The sequence below is a fragment of the Caretta caretta genome, chromosome 1, assembly GCF_965140235.1.
Source record: "Caretta caretta isolate rCarCar2 chromosome 1, rCarCar1.hap1, whole genome shotgun sequence".
Classification (NCBI taxonomy): domain Eukaryota; kingdom Metazoa; phylum Chordata; order Testudines; family Cheloniidae; genus Caretta; species Caretta caretta.
This window is the reverse complement of record NC_134206.1, coordinates 185,734,193-185,750,788: the sequence shown is the minus strand read 5'-3', so window position 1 is coordinate 185,750,788 and position 16,596 is coordinate 185,734,193. Positions and strand designations below refer to the sequence as shown.

Here is a 16,596-nt window from a genome sequence, read left to right as displayed (position 1 = left end):
TCTGGCCTAGCAGTAATAGTTGGACTGAGGTCTGCACACCAGGGATGGTAGATGCCAAGCAGGAGTTGGAGGAATCACAAGAGCCAGATCCCATAAGCAAGAGTCAGAGTCAGGCTGGGGTTGGAGACTGGAGATCAGAGGTAGCACCAGGCTAGAATAAGGAGGCAAGAATCAGGGTCAAAAGCAGGCTGGGGTCAGTAGATCAAGCAAAGTCTGGCATTGCAGCAGACTGAAATCTGCATGGTTGCCCAGACAATTTTATGGGGCAACCCCTGGAGTTAAGCAGGGTTGTTTGGCCAATCAGAGAGCCACAGGGTGCTGTCACTCTGGGCCTGTTAGGCAGTATTTCCTGCAGCATCCACTCTCGGCCATGTTCCCTGGCTGTGCTTCTGCATGTTCTCCTGGTAGCACTGTGGAAATATCAGCTGTCCCAAGCTGTGCAGACCTGGATTCTAGTCCCCAGATCCTTATGCTGAGGCACGGAGGCTTAGGAGGGAGTGAGTGTGCTGTGTGGCATCGGCTCTTCTCTTGCATTTGTTCAGCTCATTTGAGTGTTTTGAGTCTGCGCTAGGTGCTGGAAGTGAGCATAAGAAGTGGTTATGAGTCACTGTTGCTCTGTTTGTAACTTCTTCAAACATGCCACCATCTAGCCAATGTGGAATCTGCTAAAATGACTTCAAAATACAGATGCCAGCATACTGAACCTTAGACCTGACTGATGTGTCATTAGAAATGTCTGCCTACGGTATCTTAGAAAGACATCCAAAGAGAAAAACCACAGGGAATTACTTTTTGTTAAAGGATAATCAAATGTCAGATAAAATATCAGCAGTGAGAGAATGGATCATATACTTACAGATGCAATTTTGCATAAGACAGTAGATTACAAAATAATGAGGACAAGTGAGAGAACATTTGAGGTAATTTTGGGTGCATCAATCACTCAATTCTAATTTTCTTGGAGTATGTAAATTCTGACAGCAAGGGTTTTGCTGCACTTTATTTCTGGATGAGATGTCATTCCAGGAGTGAGCATTTTCAGTGTCACTCAATTACAATAAGCAAGTACCTCTAAGTAATACTTCTAAGTAGATACAATGGCAAAAAGCACCTAACAGTCAATTTGGACAGTGAACTAAGCAGTTCTAATGAACTGAAATAATTAAAGTGAAATAACAGTGTGTAGGGAAAGCCAGAAGGAAAGTTAAAAGCAAATGTAATATAAGCTGGGGGAAATCATGTCTACTTTCTAGAGGGAACCCCTTCATTCTTAAGAATAATCAATCTGGAGAAGAGAAGCCACATACCTCCAACGTGTAAATCTTTCTTTCTGTCTCTGTATTCTTGTGCTTACTATAGGCTTGATCCATAGAATACAATTGGCTTTGGAAAGACTTCTATTGACTCCACTTGGCTTTAGTCTGCTCACTATGAAGTCAATTGAAAAACTTCCTCCTGACCTTAGTGGGTTCTGGAGCAAGCCCTTTATCTAAATCTGTGACCAGTATATGCACAGCTGAAAGTGAAGAGACAAGAAAAAGAAAATTAAAAACTATTTTACTATGACTAAAGGTCATTGTGAAAGTTAATTGTATTTGACTTTCTTCTATCCCCAACAGTTAACATTCGGAGACAACTTAGATATTCCTAGGCAGTGGGACATGATGACTGAGCAAAAAGAACAGGAGTACTTGTGGCACCTTAGAGACTAAGAAATTTATTTGAGCATAAGCTTTCGTGAGCCACGAAAGCTTATGCTCAAATAAATTTCTTAGTCTCTAAGGTGCCACAAGTACTCCTGTTCTTTTTGCGGATACAGACTAATGTGGCTGCTACTCTGAAACCTGAGCAAAATGAGTGTTTCCTCATCAGAAAATAATGAAAGATGTGATCCAAAACCTGTTGAAAGCAGCAGATAATTAAAGAGAAACCTCTAGATTTTTCATTTTGTGCCTACTTTAACATTTTCACTTTTCTCAATTCTGCAGGCCTCTGTTAGGGAAAAAGGTTTCCCCTCCCGTCTAGGGTTAGGAGGGTAGCCTTCCCTGGACTTCTGTATTAGCCAAACAAAACACAAAGTCGTGTTTCTTTGATAAAGTGAGGCACTTTAATGCTAGCAAGTACGACAGCTGAAGGGCTCACCAATTCCTTCACAGAGGAAAATGGCGAAGCCCCGAACAAAGAACAGAGATGGGCTTTTATAGCCTGGTTCAACATACAGTGTGATATCTCTTCCAGTTCAAGCCAGTTAACCCAGTCTGTTTGAAGTTCTGGGGTAGGTATGAACATGGAGGCTTATCTGTATAAGGAATTCTTTCCCCAAAACGGGGAGTACAGGTTACACACAGTTCACATTCCTTCTACCCATAACCTTGGAGAGAAGACAGATAAGCATAGAAAAAAGACAGAAGCCTAGCTTTACATGATTATAGGGTTGTTTTCTGGTTCTTTTCTTTATCAGTTCCCCCCTTTGAGCCTGAAGATAATTATCTTATATGGCTCATTATTCATTGTTTAACATGTTCATATGCTTTTCATCTTGGTTAACACCACCCTTTCTTATATATAATATCTTTGCTGGGCTCATGGCTTTGGTACATACCCGGTGGAAGAGGGCACAACAACTGGACACACAGCAGAACAGCAGACCCACAATTATAGGGAATCCCACTCCATACACAAACAAAGTTTTTAGCCATCCAAAGTTAGGCAACCAGCTGGTGAGCCAGCCCCATAAGTCAAAGCCCACACTGGGAGAAATATAGGCCTGATTATGAAAGAAGGCTGACACGTTTGCAATTATATTAGTATCCGTGACTATGCGTCCGCTTTGATTCACATAGAGGCAGCATGTGGCGTTGACAAATGTGCACACCCCTCTCTGCGCACTTAAAAGCTGATCCAGGGCCAACCTGTTTTGCATACTGTAGCGAGCTAGTGAGCTTATTTTTTCTTGCAAGGCTTGGATTGCATCTCGAGTGGCGTTAGTAAATATTTCCATTTCGGCTGACATATTTTTTAGAGCGTATTCAAGTTGGCCCACCCCCACCCACGGAAAAAAAATATGGAAGGCTCGCATGCCTGCACGGCCTTCCTCGACAATAGGATTATAACTGGTATCTCGACGGGTTCGTCGAGTTGTGTCTTTGATTTCTATTAAGTCTCTACGATGCATCCCTCCTGGCCAGGCAAAGGCCACCGTGCATCTTCCTAACCACTTTGGGGGCAAGGTTTTTCCTGCCCAAGTACCACATACCCACCATAAATGGTGATCTCCTAATACTATGCTATAGTTGCCTTTATTGCCCCCTGAGTTCTGAGAAACGTCCTGCAATCGTCCCACCAGGGATGCAGCATCATCAGGATTGGGTCCTATTCCCCCCAAGTTCCATAATGTAAGGCCGGCAAATTGAGTCGTATTTTCTCTGAGAATGTACCCCACATAGCCTCCAGCATGGGCATAGTTGGCTACCTCAGTACCATTGGGATACTGCAAAAGAGTAGTGCTTGCATTTTTCCCCAAAATTAGAATTTTCTCACAGTGGGTTTTTGGGTATTTTCCCAGTGTAGTTTTACCTCTGGAGCGTAGCGACCTTTTCTCTATGCACAAGGGGGCCTTAACGAGCAAGTCTGGGCGATGGTTTGGGATCCAAGTCCTAAAATCTATGGATCCCCTTCCCCTTTTTCCCTTTTGGCCGTACCACGCTGATGCATTTTGCCAAGAATCGAGGAGCGCTGGAACCAGCAAAATGGGGAAACCTTGCAGTGAATGGGAGGAGAAGTGGGAACACACCCAACAATCACTAACATTCCAGGCGTTGGTTAAGTTTTGGGCTAATTGTAGAAACGTATTTTTATCCCAACCCCCAGGGCAGAGGCCCAGGTTAATGCCCATAGCCATACATACATTATAAACACTACCGGCTACTAACAACACACACACACACACAAAATATTAATACAATATTTGTAACAGCATAACTAATGCTCCACAGTTCTATAACTGCTTCTGATTCTGCTGACCGACCGGTACACAGTTCATGTAGAAGCGGCGGTCGTGATGGCAGTCGTTGGGGATGTTGGAGCAGGAACCTTCTTACAGTGGCTGCAGTGCACCCATCTATCGATGCCCTCAACCTTCACTGCAGTTGGAGTAGTCAGAAGGACTTGGGCCGGGGCCGACCACCTTGGTTCCAGGCAATGCTTCCTTCGATGGATTTTAACACAGACAAAGTCACCTGGAAAAAGAGAGTGCGCACAAGTATCAAGTGGTAAAGGTTGGGCATCTTTTACTCTGGCCCACGCATCACTCAATGCATCTTGCAACATGCGACAATAACCCGCCAACTTATCTTGCCCAGCCATTAATGAAGTTTTCGCTGGAGCAAACCCGTCTACATTGGTTAGGGGAATCGGCAAGGGTCGGTCAAATAGAATTTCGAACGGTGTCAATGAATGCTTCCTATGGGGTGTATTACGAAGATTGGTTAACACTATGGGTAACACTTCAGGCCACTTTAATCCAGTCTGCTCGCATAGCTTTGCTAATTGGGTTTTTATCAGCCCATTCACCCTTTCTACTTTTCCTGAACTTTATGGATGATAGGGGGTATGCAAGGCCTGTTTTATGCTGAGGGCCTTCGCTAAGTGTTGAATAATTTGGGAAGTGAAATGGGGGCCTTGGTCACTTTCCAAACGAGTCATTATCCCAAAGCGGGGAACAATCTCCTTGAGGAGACACTTTGCTACAGATACTGCATCTGCCCTTCGAGTGGGGAAAGGCTCAACCCACCCTGAAAAAAGGTCAACCAGGACAAGCAAGTGTTTTAGTCCTGTCACTGGTGGTAAGTCCATGAAGCCCATCTGGACCACAGCAAATGGGTACTCAGGCAGTTTGCAATGTCCCATAACTTGTGGTTTGATTGCTCCTTGATGATTATACCGTTGACACAATTCACACTGTGCAGTGATGGTCTTCGCAGCTGCATGGACCCCCGGAGCAAAAAACAACTTAGAATCATAGAATATCAGGGTTGGAAGGGACCTCAGGAGGTCATCTCGTCCAACCCCCTGCTCAAAAGCAGGACCAATCCCCAATTAAATCATCCCAGCCAGGGCTTTGTCAAGCCTGACCTTAAAAACTTCTAAGGAAGGAGATTCCACCACCTCCCTAGGCAACGCATTCCAGTGTTTCACCACCCTCCTAGTGAAAAAGTTTTTCCTAATATCCAACCTCAACCGCCCCCACTGCAACTTGAGACCATTACTCCTTGTCCTGTCCTCTTCTACCACTGAGAATAGTCTAGAACCATCCTCTCTGGAACCACCTCTCAGGTAGTTGAAAGCAGCTATCAAATCCCCCCTCATTCTTCTCTTCTGCAGACTAAACAATCCCAGTTCCCTCAGCCTCTCCTCATAAGTCATGTGTTCCAGACCCCTAATCATTTTTGTTGCCCTTCGCTGGACTCTTTCCAATTTATCCACATCCTTCTTGTAGTGTGGGGCCCAAAACTGGACACAATACTCCAGATGAGGCCTCACCAATGTCGAATAGAGGGGGACGATCACGTCCCTCGATCTGCTGGCAATGCCCCTACTTTTACATCCCAAAATGCCATTGGCCTTCTTGGCAACAAGGGCACACTGCTGACTCATATCCAGCTTCTTGTCCACTGTCACCCCTAGGTCCTTTTCCGCAGAACTGCTGCCTAGCCATTCGGTCCCTAGTCTGTAGCTGTGCATTGGGTTCTTCCGTCCTAAGTGCAGGACCCTGCACTTATCCTTATTGAACCTCATCAGATTTCTTTTGGCCCAATCCTCCAATTTTTCTAGGTCCCTCTGTATCCTATCCCTGCCCTCCAGGGTATCTACCACTCCATTTGAGCCACTAATCCCCCCTTTCCCAGTTGCGAGGCCAGGTGGAGTGCCTGGGAAACCCGAAGGAGGAGTTGTCTTGGGAGAACCGGATGACCGTCTGGGCTGACATAGTGGTTGTCCTTATTTAGGTGGCGTCCAATGGATTTCCAACGGCTAACTTCGGCCAGGGGCATCGTCTGCTGGGCAGAGAGCAAAACGGTTGGCGTCACTGGTTGCAGTAGCAGGGGTGCCAAAAAAGGAAAAGGGGCTGGAGCCCCATAGAGGGCAGCATGACGGGCTGCCGAATCGGCTGCAGCATTTCCCTTGGAAACCTCGTCCGTGGTGCAGGAGTGGCCCTTACAGTGGGTAACTGAAACAGCTGCAGGAAGTTGAATAGCCTCTAACAAGGTGGAAATCAAGGCAACATGGGAGATCTGAGAGCCACTGGAGGTAAGGAACCCACGATGTTTCCAAAGTTGTCCAGGAGAGTGGCATACTGAAAAGGCATATTTGGAGTCAGTATAGATGGCCACAGTTTTGTTTTCAGCTAATTGACAGGCCCTAACAAGCGCCACGAGTTCTGCTGCTTGCGCTGACTTTTGAGTAGGTAAGGCATGCGCTTCAAGCATTGTCATCAGGGTAACAATTGCATAGCCAACTTGTAAGGCTCCAAACTCGTTCCGACAGGCGGAGCCGTCACAAAACAATTGGAGGTCAGGATTCTGCAATGGAATATCGGAGAGGTCAGGACGAGGCGTGGAGATCAAATCCACCAAGTGGAGGCAATTATGAGGTTCCCCGTCCTCAGGCAGAGGCAAAAGGGTTGCAGGATTCAGGACTTCGCAGCAGCGTAGGGTAACAGCCTGATTGGCGAGCAAGGCCAATTCGTACCTGGTCAATCTGGCTGCTGTGAGGTGCTGCGTGGATCCACGATTAAGAAGCTCTGCAACGGCATGAGGCACCTGAACTAGAAGAGGGTGGCCCAAGGTAAGTCCTGAAGCTTTCTCAACCAATACAGCGGCAGCCGCAACAGCGTGGAGGCAGGGCGGAAGACCCTGAGCCACTGGGTCAAGAAGGACTGAAAAATAAGCCACTGGTCACTGGCCAGGCCCAAAGGGCTGAGTTAGCACACCAGACACCGTGCCAGATTGTTCATGGCAAAACAAGGTGAAAGGCTTTGCGTAATCCGGTCTGCCCAGGGCTGGTGCAGAAGTTAATGCTTGTTTGAGGGCGGTAAGGGCGTTGTTGTGTAGAGTCGTCCATGGCAGGGGTTCAGGAACAGAATCCAGCAGCAAATCGGTGAGGGGGTGCACTAACTCCGCATAAGCCGGAATCCAGGCTCTACAATAGCCACTTGCTCCCAGTAACTGGCGGAGTTGTTTTTTAGTGGTAGGCCTCGGCATACTCAGAACGCTTTCAATCCTGTCCTGAGTAAGTGCAGTAGAGGCATATGAAATACAATGCCCTAAATATTCCACCTTGGGTTGGACAAACTGTAGCTTGGAGAGTGCCACCTTGTGACCTTTTTCGGCCAATGCAAAAAGAAGGATTCGAGTGTCTTGTACACAGGCAGTCTTGGCTGTAGAGCACAATAACAGATCATCAACGTATTGAATCAAAGTAGAACCCATAGTCAATGAAATAGAGTCCAGATCTTGCTTTAAATACTGGCTGAAGATGGTAGGGCTCTCCCTGTAGCCCCGAGGGAGGCGGGTCCATACGTATTGACATCCGTCAAAGGTAAAGGCAAATAGGAACTGTGAGTCTGGGTGCACAGGGATGCTGAAAAATGCTGAAGACAGATCAATCACAGTAAAATACGTAGCTCCTGGGGGAATAGCAGTTAAAATAGTTGCTGGATTGGGAACAACCGGAGCTCTCGGGATCACAATAGCATTGATCAGTCGGAGGTCATGCACGAAACGGTAAACCGGTTTGCCATCGGGGCCAGGCTTGGGTTTCTTAACAGGAAGAATAGGTGTATTGCAAGGGCTGGTAGCCTCTTTAATGATTCCTTGAGTTAAAAGCTGTTGTAGGACTGGCCGAATGCCCTCTATGGCCTCTTTAGGCAATGGATATTGCATTTTTCGGGGCAGAGGGATGTCTGTACGGTAAGTGATATAAACCTTTAAAAGTCCAGTTTCAGTGGACACCGAGGCCCACAATGCTTCAGGAATATCAGATAACTCAGCCGGGACAAGGGGGGCAGTGGGTGTCGTTGTGGTGGCATTAGTGGCTAACAATGCCATTACCGTAGCTTCAGGGACGGAAGTATGGACTGAGAGATATAGCCCCTCCGGGCTGCAAGTTATAGTTGCTCGTAGTTTACATAACAAATCTCTGCCTAATAGATTTGCAGGACAGGAAGTTGCAATTAAAAAGCTATGATCCTCTGATAACGGGCCACGCTGGACCGTTTGCTCCGCAGTTAGAGGAAGGGCGCACACGGTGCCACCAACGCCTATAGCTTTTACGGTTGCAGAAGTGGTAGGAAGGTTGGGGTCCTGTAGAGTACTTCTATCTGCCCCGGTGTCAATTAACACTGAATAAGTTTTTCCTCCCACCACAACTGGAAGTTCCGGGTGGTTTGCATCCAACTGCACTGTCCAAGAAGCGGAGGGGGTTCCTGGCGGGGGGAACGAAGCATTGTGGGCGGCTAGCTTTCAATCAGTACTCCCTTTTTCTCCCCCCCTTTCCTGTACCCTCTGGTAGGCTTGCATAAGAGGGTCAGCTGACTGGAGGGGGTAATTTGGGCACTGGGCAGCCCAGGGTCCTTTTTGTCAGCACCTCCGGCACCCATCTGGCCCTCCCCTCCCAGGCCGTGGCTGGAAGTTCTGACCTTGTGGTCCCCATCCCTGGGTAGAGCTGCCTCCTCTTCCGCCTCGTCCCCGAAAGCCTCCCCCTCCTACGGCTTGCATCTCATCCCCGAGAGCCATCTTGGAAACCTTGCAACTGCAGATTAAGGAGCTTTTCGGACCTCCTAGTGTCTAATTCCTTCCTATTCCTCCAGGCATGGGCTGCTAACCCTACCACCTCCTCCAGCGTTTTGTTTTCATAAGCTGGTTGACTACACACGTACTTTCGAGCGAATGGTAATAAGTTTTTTACATACTGGCCGATCACTTGTGTTTTTGCTACAGGGGAGGTTGGATCTAAGCCGCTGTGGTTTTTCAAAACCTTACAGAGGCGGTGGAAGAATTCCCCTGGGTGCTCATCGTGCTTTTGAACACATGCATCTACCTTTCCCCAATCATACACAGGCTTAGACATATCCTCTAATGCTTCTAAGATTCGCTTTCTCATTTTATCCCACTCTTGAACGGTCTCCGGAACATCCCAATCCATTTCAGGTTTCTCTTGCGGATAAGCCGCCCTGCCTTGCACCGCCTCTCTAGCTTTCTTATACACCGTTTCCTTCTCACCCTCACTTAGCACTTGATTTAAAATCATCTCCACATCATCATAATTACAATTATACATTGTGAAAATACCCTTTAACTTTTTAATAAATTCTTCCAGACACTGTCGAAATGAGGGAAAAGTAGATGACCAATTCATTAGATCTGTGCTGGTAAAAGGGACATACACCATCTGTGTCCCCCCTCTACCACTTGGCAGTTGTCGCATAGGCATTTGGACTGCACTAGCTATTGCAGCTCCAGTAACTTTTGCCTTAGGTGTGCCTAGAGAACTATGAGACCGGGTCTTTGCAGGGGTCGCATCACTGGGGTGTCGCGGAGCAGGGCGTGCCAACCCCCTGGTAGAGGTGCCAGCCCTCCGGATCATCCCCCAGCTCTGTGTCGGTTGTGGGGGTATCGGTAGCTAGCGGGAGAGTGGGGCCGCTCCTCTCCCCGTTCGGGGGCGTGGGTGCATCGGGGTCAGGCTGCGGTACCCCACCCCATAGCCAGGTACATTCTTCCAATGGTATAGGGTCCCCCGTTTCTTTCAATGGGAGTTGCGGATAAATAGACTTTGACGCATTTAGCTTCCGGTCAGCATTACTAGATTCTGGATTGTAGGGTGGAGGCCGCATGGCTTTAAGTTTTTCTACCTCAGCACGTAAACTAGTGGTTACACTGGCGCTTTTACGCCGTTCGGCCTCCCTTATCCATACATCAGAATACTTAAGTTGCCGCGGTTGCAAATCATACAATACTTTCCGTAAATGAACAATGTTATGTAACTCAAATGTTCCCTCCCCCGGCCAGCAATTTCCTGGTTCCGGGTCGTCTTGCATCATTCCCACCCAGGGACCTTGACACAGAAATATAAACTTATACAAAGCTTTGTTGCCATCCGATTGTAAGGCCTTGATATCGCTATCATAATGTTTTAACATATAGCCCAGAGGCGTAGAAGGATCAACAGTTCTCCTGGACCCCCCGCCCATCTTTTCCCAAAGATGGAACCCCCGGCTGTTGTCTAGACAATCACAAAGAAAAATTCAGAACTTACCAAGTTCCCACCGGCCGGTGTTCACCAATAGGTCCAGACCCTAGTGCCTTTAGGGATGCCTTATTTTGTTGACACGGTGGGTGGAAGCGAGACGGGAAGCCTTTAGGGTTAAAGCAACCCAGGTGCCGGCAAGAAGGATTCAGAGTCCCGACCATCCACCGGTCCAGAAAAGCAGCAATCCCGGACGAGCCCCCAAATTGTTAGGGAAAAAGGTTTCCCCTCCCGTCTAGGGTTAGGAGGGTAGCCTTCCCTGGACTTCTGTATTAGCCAAACAAAACACAGAGTCGTGGCTCTTTGATAAAGTGAGGCACTTTAATACTAGCAAGTAGGACAGCTGAAGGGCTCACCAATTCCTTCACAGAGGAAAATGGCGAAGTCCTGAACAAAGAACAGAGATGGGCTTTTATAGCCTGGTTCAACATACAGTGTGATATCTCTTCCAGCTCAAGCCGGTTAACCCAGTCTGTTTGAAGTTCTGGGGTAGGTATGAACATGGAGGCTTATCTGTGTAAGGAATTCTTTCCCCAAAACGGGGAGTACAGGTTACACACAGTTCACATTCCTTCTACCCATAACCTTAGAGAGAAGACAGATAAGCATAGAAAAAAGACAGAAGCCTAGCTTTACATGATTATAGGGTTGTTTTCTGGTTCTTTTCTTTATTACCACTTCTAATTTTAGAGTGTTAAGTAAGTTTGTATATTTTACAGAAAGAGAAATGCAAGACGTTTCCATATTGGATGCCTAGGAGCAGGGGGATACACAGTTTAGTGGAAGTGTTACTAAAGAGAGAGAAAAATAAAGAAGAAAAACAATCCTCAAATGGAGCATGACTGGATGTTCCCAATCAAAACAGCTGCTCTTTTGTAGGCAATATTCCCAGGAAGACCTTGTAGGATTGCTTAAAAACATGCCTTTCTGAGCTCTTCTGCCTTATTTAATGATCTCTTCTTTGTACCATTGTTTTTACCTTACGATATCTGTAAAATATATATAAGATGATTTTCATGTTCAAAATGGAAGGAAATAAAAGGAACAAACCCATAAGCCTACATGGACTTCCCCACAGGAAACACAGCTAGAGAAGGCTAGGAGAACTGTATCACTGATGGAAAGAGACAGAAGGATGTCAATTTTTTAAGCTGATCCCTCCTCCGAGCCCTACAGATCTGGAGGATTCACAGAGAAAGAAGGAAGAGAGGAGCCAGATCCCACGAGTGGCTACTGTGCCACAGCCTGTCCTCCTCTGTGGCAGGATAGCTCCTGCAGGAGTTACACCACCATTATTGGGTCTCAGGTGCATTCTGGGTAGTGTATTACCTCCCATATTAAAATTCAGGCAGAGGGCAGTGAGACTTATGTTCAGATTCATTGTGGAGAGGCACATCATCTACTCACACTTAAGGGTGGAGCAGGCCTTCTGTTCATGAGGCTAATTTTCCCATTCCCTAATTTGAAGAACCCAAAATAAGCCACTTGAAATTTGTCAGGCTATTTTCTTCATCCACAACATTAAACATTTTCAAAAAATGTTGATTAAAATCAGAAAAGCTGTTCCTTCTCCCCCCCAAAGTATTGAGTGGGGGGTATTAAATTTTAAATCCCTGTATCTACACCCTCAATAACCTTTCCCTTCAGGCCTTTTCACTCTCTGCCTCCCTAAATACAGTGGTATCTTTCTCTGTTTTTTTGCAGATTTATTGGCTACCTGAAGAGTTCCTGCTCTGAATCAGACAAAGCAAGGATATGGACCTACCATGTCCCAGGTGAGTTCCCTAACAGCAGGCTATTTCTAGGTGTGTGAGTCTAGTGTTTTTCAGAAAAATGTAGCAAGGTCTTGTTTTCATTCCAGGGCAGAACAAAAACAAATTTGGAAACTTTGAAATTTTTCATGAAATGGAATGATTGTTTTCTGGCCCGCCCTAGTGAGGGGGCTTCTGAGTCTCTTGTTGCAGGGCAGGGGCAGTGGTGCAATAAGCCTCTTAGGGTATGTCTACGCTATGATTAGATATCTGGGGCTTGCCAGCTGACTTCGGCTCAGGATAAGGGGGTGTTTAATTGTTGTGAGGTCTCAGAATCTTTGAGCACTAGGTTGGTGGTGCAAAAAAATGTGAAACAGAGTCCTTTGGGCTGAGTCCAGGTGGTGGCTTATTGCCAGCAGATATTTGATCAAGACGCACACAATACAGGAAAGGAAGGGAATAGGGGACATATAAAAATCTCAGCAGATGCATCTAAGGAACAGATTCTGCTACCCTAACTCAGGCTGAGTAGTACCATACTCCTCAAGTAGTTCAATTCATTTCAATGAGACTGCTTGGGCAGTAAGGGAGTACTTAATATGAATAAAGTAGCAGGATCTGGCCTTATGCTGCTGTTTTTTAAAAACTGGAATAATTGTGGTAAATGAATTCACAGATCTACATGTTTACACCTAGAAACCTGAAAGGGCAAAATAAAAAAATCTAGACTTGGAAGATGAAATCGGGATGGGGGGATGGCGGGGAGACTGTTTTTCTTTGTTAAACTCGAAGTTACTTTAAAAATGTTGAAAGGTGTTAGAAATTTCATCAAAGATCAGTTTTAATTTTTCTTTAAGCAGTGGACATCGTACTCATAAAATAGACATTCGAAACAAAATCTTATGCTTCAAATGTCCAGCTGAAAAAGGAGCTGAAGTAGATGAGGTAATATCTTTCATTGGACGTACTTCTGTTGGTGAGAAAGACAAGCTTCTGAGCTTCACAGAGCTCTTCTTCCGGTCTGAGGGCTCTGTGGAGCTCGAAAGCTTGTCTGTTTCACCAACAGAAGTTGATCCATGAGAGAGATTACCTCACCCACCTTGTGTGTGTCGTGTCCTGGGACCAACAGGGCTACGACATTGCAAACAACTAAAAAGACGCAGGTACATTTTCCTTTCATCTATTACGAAAGGTAAAAGTGACAGAAAAGTCCAAGATTTGTTAATATTCATTGAAGAAGAGAAGAGATTTTTATAAGTTCAAAGGCAATATGCCTGATTCTATTCTAATTTATACTGCTGTAAATTGGGAGTAATTCCATTTTAAATCAGTGGATTGGGGAGGAGTTACACCAGTGTAAAGACAGTGAAAGCAAGCTCAGACTCTATTTCTGTGGTTAGTTCTTTCCCGCTCTCCTTGCTGGGTTTTGGATCTACTATACACTGATGGCAGGAAACTGAGTTCCAATTATGTGTATTTCTTGTTGCTATTCAGTGTAAAAAAAAAACAAACAACTTTTATCAATGTAAATTAAGCTTTTGTATGACATGAAACAGGACCAAATGGTCTCCTGGGTGTGTGTTCCCACACAGGGGCTGGAAACACAATGAGTTTAGATTCATTTCCTCAGGGAAGATGGAGTTTGTTCACCTTCTTCAGGCCCAATGTTGCTAGTACCTCACTGCCTGTAGCTATCTCAAAATCACCTCACAGCAGAGGGCATTCAGAAACTGGGCTCCAGCCCAAGACTGAACATTTACACTGCAATTTGATAGTCCCACAGCCTGAGTCAGCTGACGCAGGCCAGCCATAGGTGTGTTAGTGCAGTGTAAACCTACCCTTCGGAGCCTAAGATAGATTTCGTAAGAGGGGTTTCCAGTTGTAGATTGCTAGCAAGATAGACACCTCCCTATGGCCCAATTTTGAGGCCTATTTTGTGAGAGGAGTGGGCTTAGCACACACCCCTGTCATTGACATCTCCCATGGGCTAGTTTAGGTGGCTTCCAGCTTTAGCGTGTTGTCTTTTGTGGATCACATTCTGAGGCAATTATCTCTTCCCATTCATTGTTTAGGGAGCCTAGGCACCTAACTAAGGCTTTGTGAATCAGTGTTGTTCCCGTGATTTTCCATGCCCCAAAAAGATAGATACTGTAATGCTCAGCATCACAATGCCTAAGTCCCTTTGTGGGTGTGTGCCTCAGTTTCCCCATCTGTAACTTTCCTGCATTGCAGGGGAGCAGGATTTGGCCTATGCTAAATGACAGACAAAGAAATGTCTCTTGTGTCTTTACCTCCTTGAAGGACTTAGCAATTTGTGGTGCTTATTTAGTATGGTTCTGTGATTTAAATAGATCTTTTTGCAATAGCTTGTGTCCCTTGTGTTTTCATTTATCCGGTCAAGCTTTAAATGTTTTTTTTATCCCACAAGTGGAAACACAGTTACCTAGATCAATCATTACTTTAATTATAAGAAGCAGGAATGGAGTTGGTAGAAATGAACGGAAGCCTCTGTATCTTTAACAGATCTGCTTTCTAACTCTATCAGTGCCTCTTTGTCTGGCTGTCTGTTACAGATATGTGGATAATAGTGACATAATGTGCAAGAGTAGATCTACTACTGATTTGATAAAATACACAAAGTATGTTTTCAAAGCAATGAACCGGAATTTAACTGCATGATTCCCATAGATGGAGTCAGGTGTCTAAATCTCAATTCCCAGCATTAGAAGGCAATGGGTTGTGCTGAAAGGTGAATTGTTGGACGGAAGGGAGGTTACTAGTAAAGTTCCTCAACGATCAGTCTTGTCAGCAATTTTATTCCATATTTGTATTAATGACCTTGTCAGAAAAAGCAGGAGTGAGCTCGTGAAATGTGCTGATGATAGAAAGTTGGGAAGCATTGTCAGTACAGTGGAGGATTGAAATGTTATACAGGAAGATCTGGATGACCTTGAAGACTAGAGTGACAGAAATAGGTTGAAATTCAATAGTACAAAGTGCAAGATCATGCCCTTAGGCGTTTATTACTGGAGTGGGTGGGTGAGGTTCTGTGGCCTGCAATATGCAGGAGGTCAGACTAGATCATGATGGTCCCTTCTGTCCTTAAAGGCTATGAGTCATCAGAGGAGTGAGGTTCGGGAACAGCCTCCCAATAGGAGTTATGGGGTCAAACAACTTAATTAGTTTTAAGAGAGCTGGACAAATTTATGACTGCAATTGTATGATGGGATTGTTGGTATGGTAGGAGGTGGGGCTTAGCAGCTCCTGTGGCTCGCTTCTGATTTATGTCTTAAAAACTCATGCTGCAGGGTTTCAGTCAGCCAACTTCATGGGTCAGGAAGGCATTTTATTTTTTCCTTCTGACATATTCTGTTTTTTTATTTTATTTTATTTTTTAAATAATCTTAGTCTGAAGCATCAGGGATGGCTATGACTGGAGATGAGAGATAGGACATGGAGGCCCAGGGCTCTGAGGTGGCACCAAACATTCTCTCTCTTTCAGGTGTGTGGCTGGCTGGTTCTTTCTCACATGCTCAGGGTCGAACTGTTCACCATATGTGGGGTCAGGAAGGAATTTTCCTCCATGTCAGATTGCAGGTTTTTTTCACCTTCCTCTGCAGCATGTGCAGGTCACTTGCCAGGATTATCTGGGTGTGTCTCGCTTAATCCTTTCCCTACCACTGCAGGGACATCCGGCACTGGTGCATCTTGGTCCCTCTCCTATTTTCTGCCTGTGGCACATAAAAGTCTATTCTTCTGTGGGCTGTAATACTTTGGTCTAATTTTGGTGGTTGGGTTTAGTGTGTGGATGCTGGGTGGTGGCCTGTGAGATACAGGAGATCCGACTAGACCATCTGGTGCCCCCCCCCCCCCCCGGCCTTAAACTCTGTGATCCTATTAATAATCTGTTTTAAAATACTAGAGAAATCAAGGGTTCATGAGGATTTTTTTTAAACAACTTTATTGCTGTTATGTACTGGTTTAAAATATAAGTGTCCCCAATTAGTTCGTCTGGAAAACAGGAGATGCTTATTGGTTTGTATGAAGTATGGAATTGAAACAAACAAACAAAAAAATTGTTTAATTATATTAGTACCTCTTGAGGTTAGTTATCTAAATAATTTACATCCAGTGAAAGTCATTATCTATAAAAGCAAAGTACAATCAATCAAACTGATTACATCAGCAAAGCGGATGGAATTAGTTCATAAATATTTTTTGATTCTTTTTGCCAAAAGTACTTGGTATGTGTGGGTTGGGTAGTGAAGTGGAATAATAGCTCTGAATTAACTAGTCTTTCCAAGGTCCCCATTAAAATCTGTATGGTTTTCCAAATATTTAAGGACCAATCCTGAAGAATGCAGAGCTCTCTCAGCTGCCGTTGATTTCAGTTGTAGTTTGAGGTCATCTGGTACCTCACAGAGTTGGGCCCTAATGGACAGCGGGTGAATTTTGTCTACCGTGAGGAAGAGTAAATTACTAAGATAGAAAATTACGTGCAATACAAAACTTAATCATGACCATTTCTACCTCATTCAACATA

The 16,596-nt window shown here is 45.2% G+C and overlaps 1 protein-coding gene and 1 long non-coding RNA gene across 2 annotated transcripts in view; one reads left to right on the top strand and one right to left on the bottom strand.

The window, feature by feature from the left end:
* Positions 1-16,596, top strand: part of POU1F1 (POU class 1 homeobox 1) — a 133,219-nt gene that overhangs the window by 65,238 nt on the left and 51,385 nt on the right. The window contains exon 3 of the mRNA XM_075117778.1: positions 12,007-12,077. The gene's annotated coding sequence lies outside the window, so the exon portion shown is untranslated. The remainder of the gene's footprint in view (positions 1-12,006; positions 12,078-16,596) is intronic.
* Positions 2,085-10,740, bottom strand: LOC142068523 (uncharacterized). Its single transcript, XR_012664336.1, has 2 exons — positions 10,312-10,740; positions 2,085-4,238 (listed from the first exon to the last, which is right to left on the bottom strand). It is a non-coding gene; the product is annotated as an uncharacterized LOC142068523 (long non-coding RNA).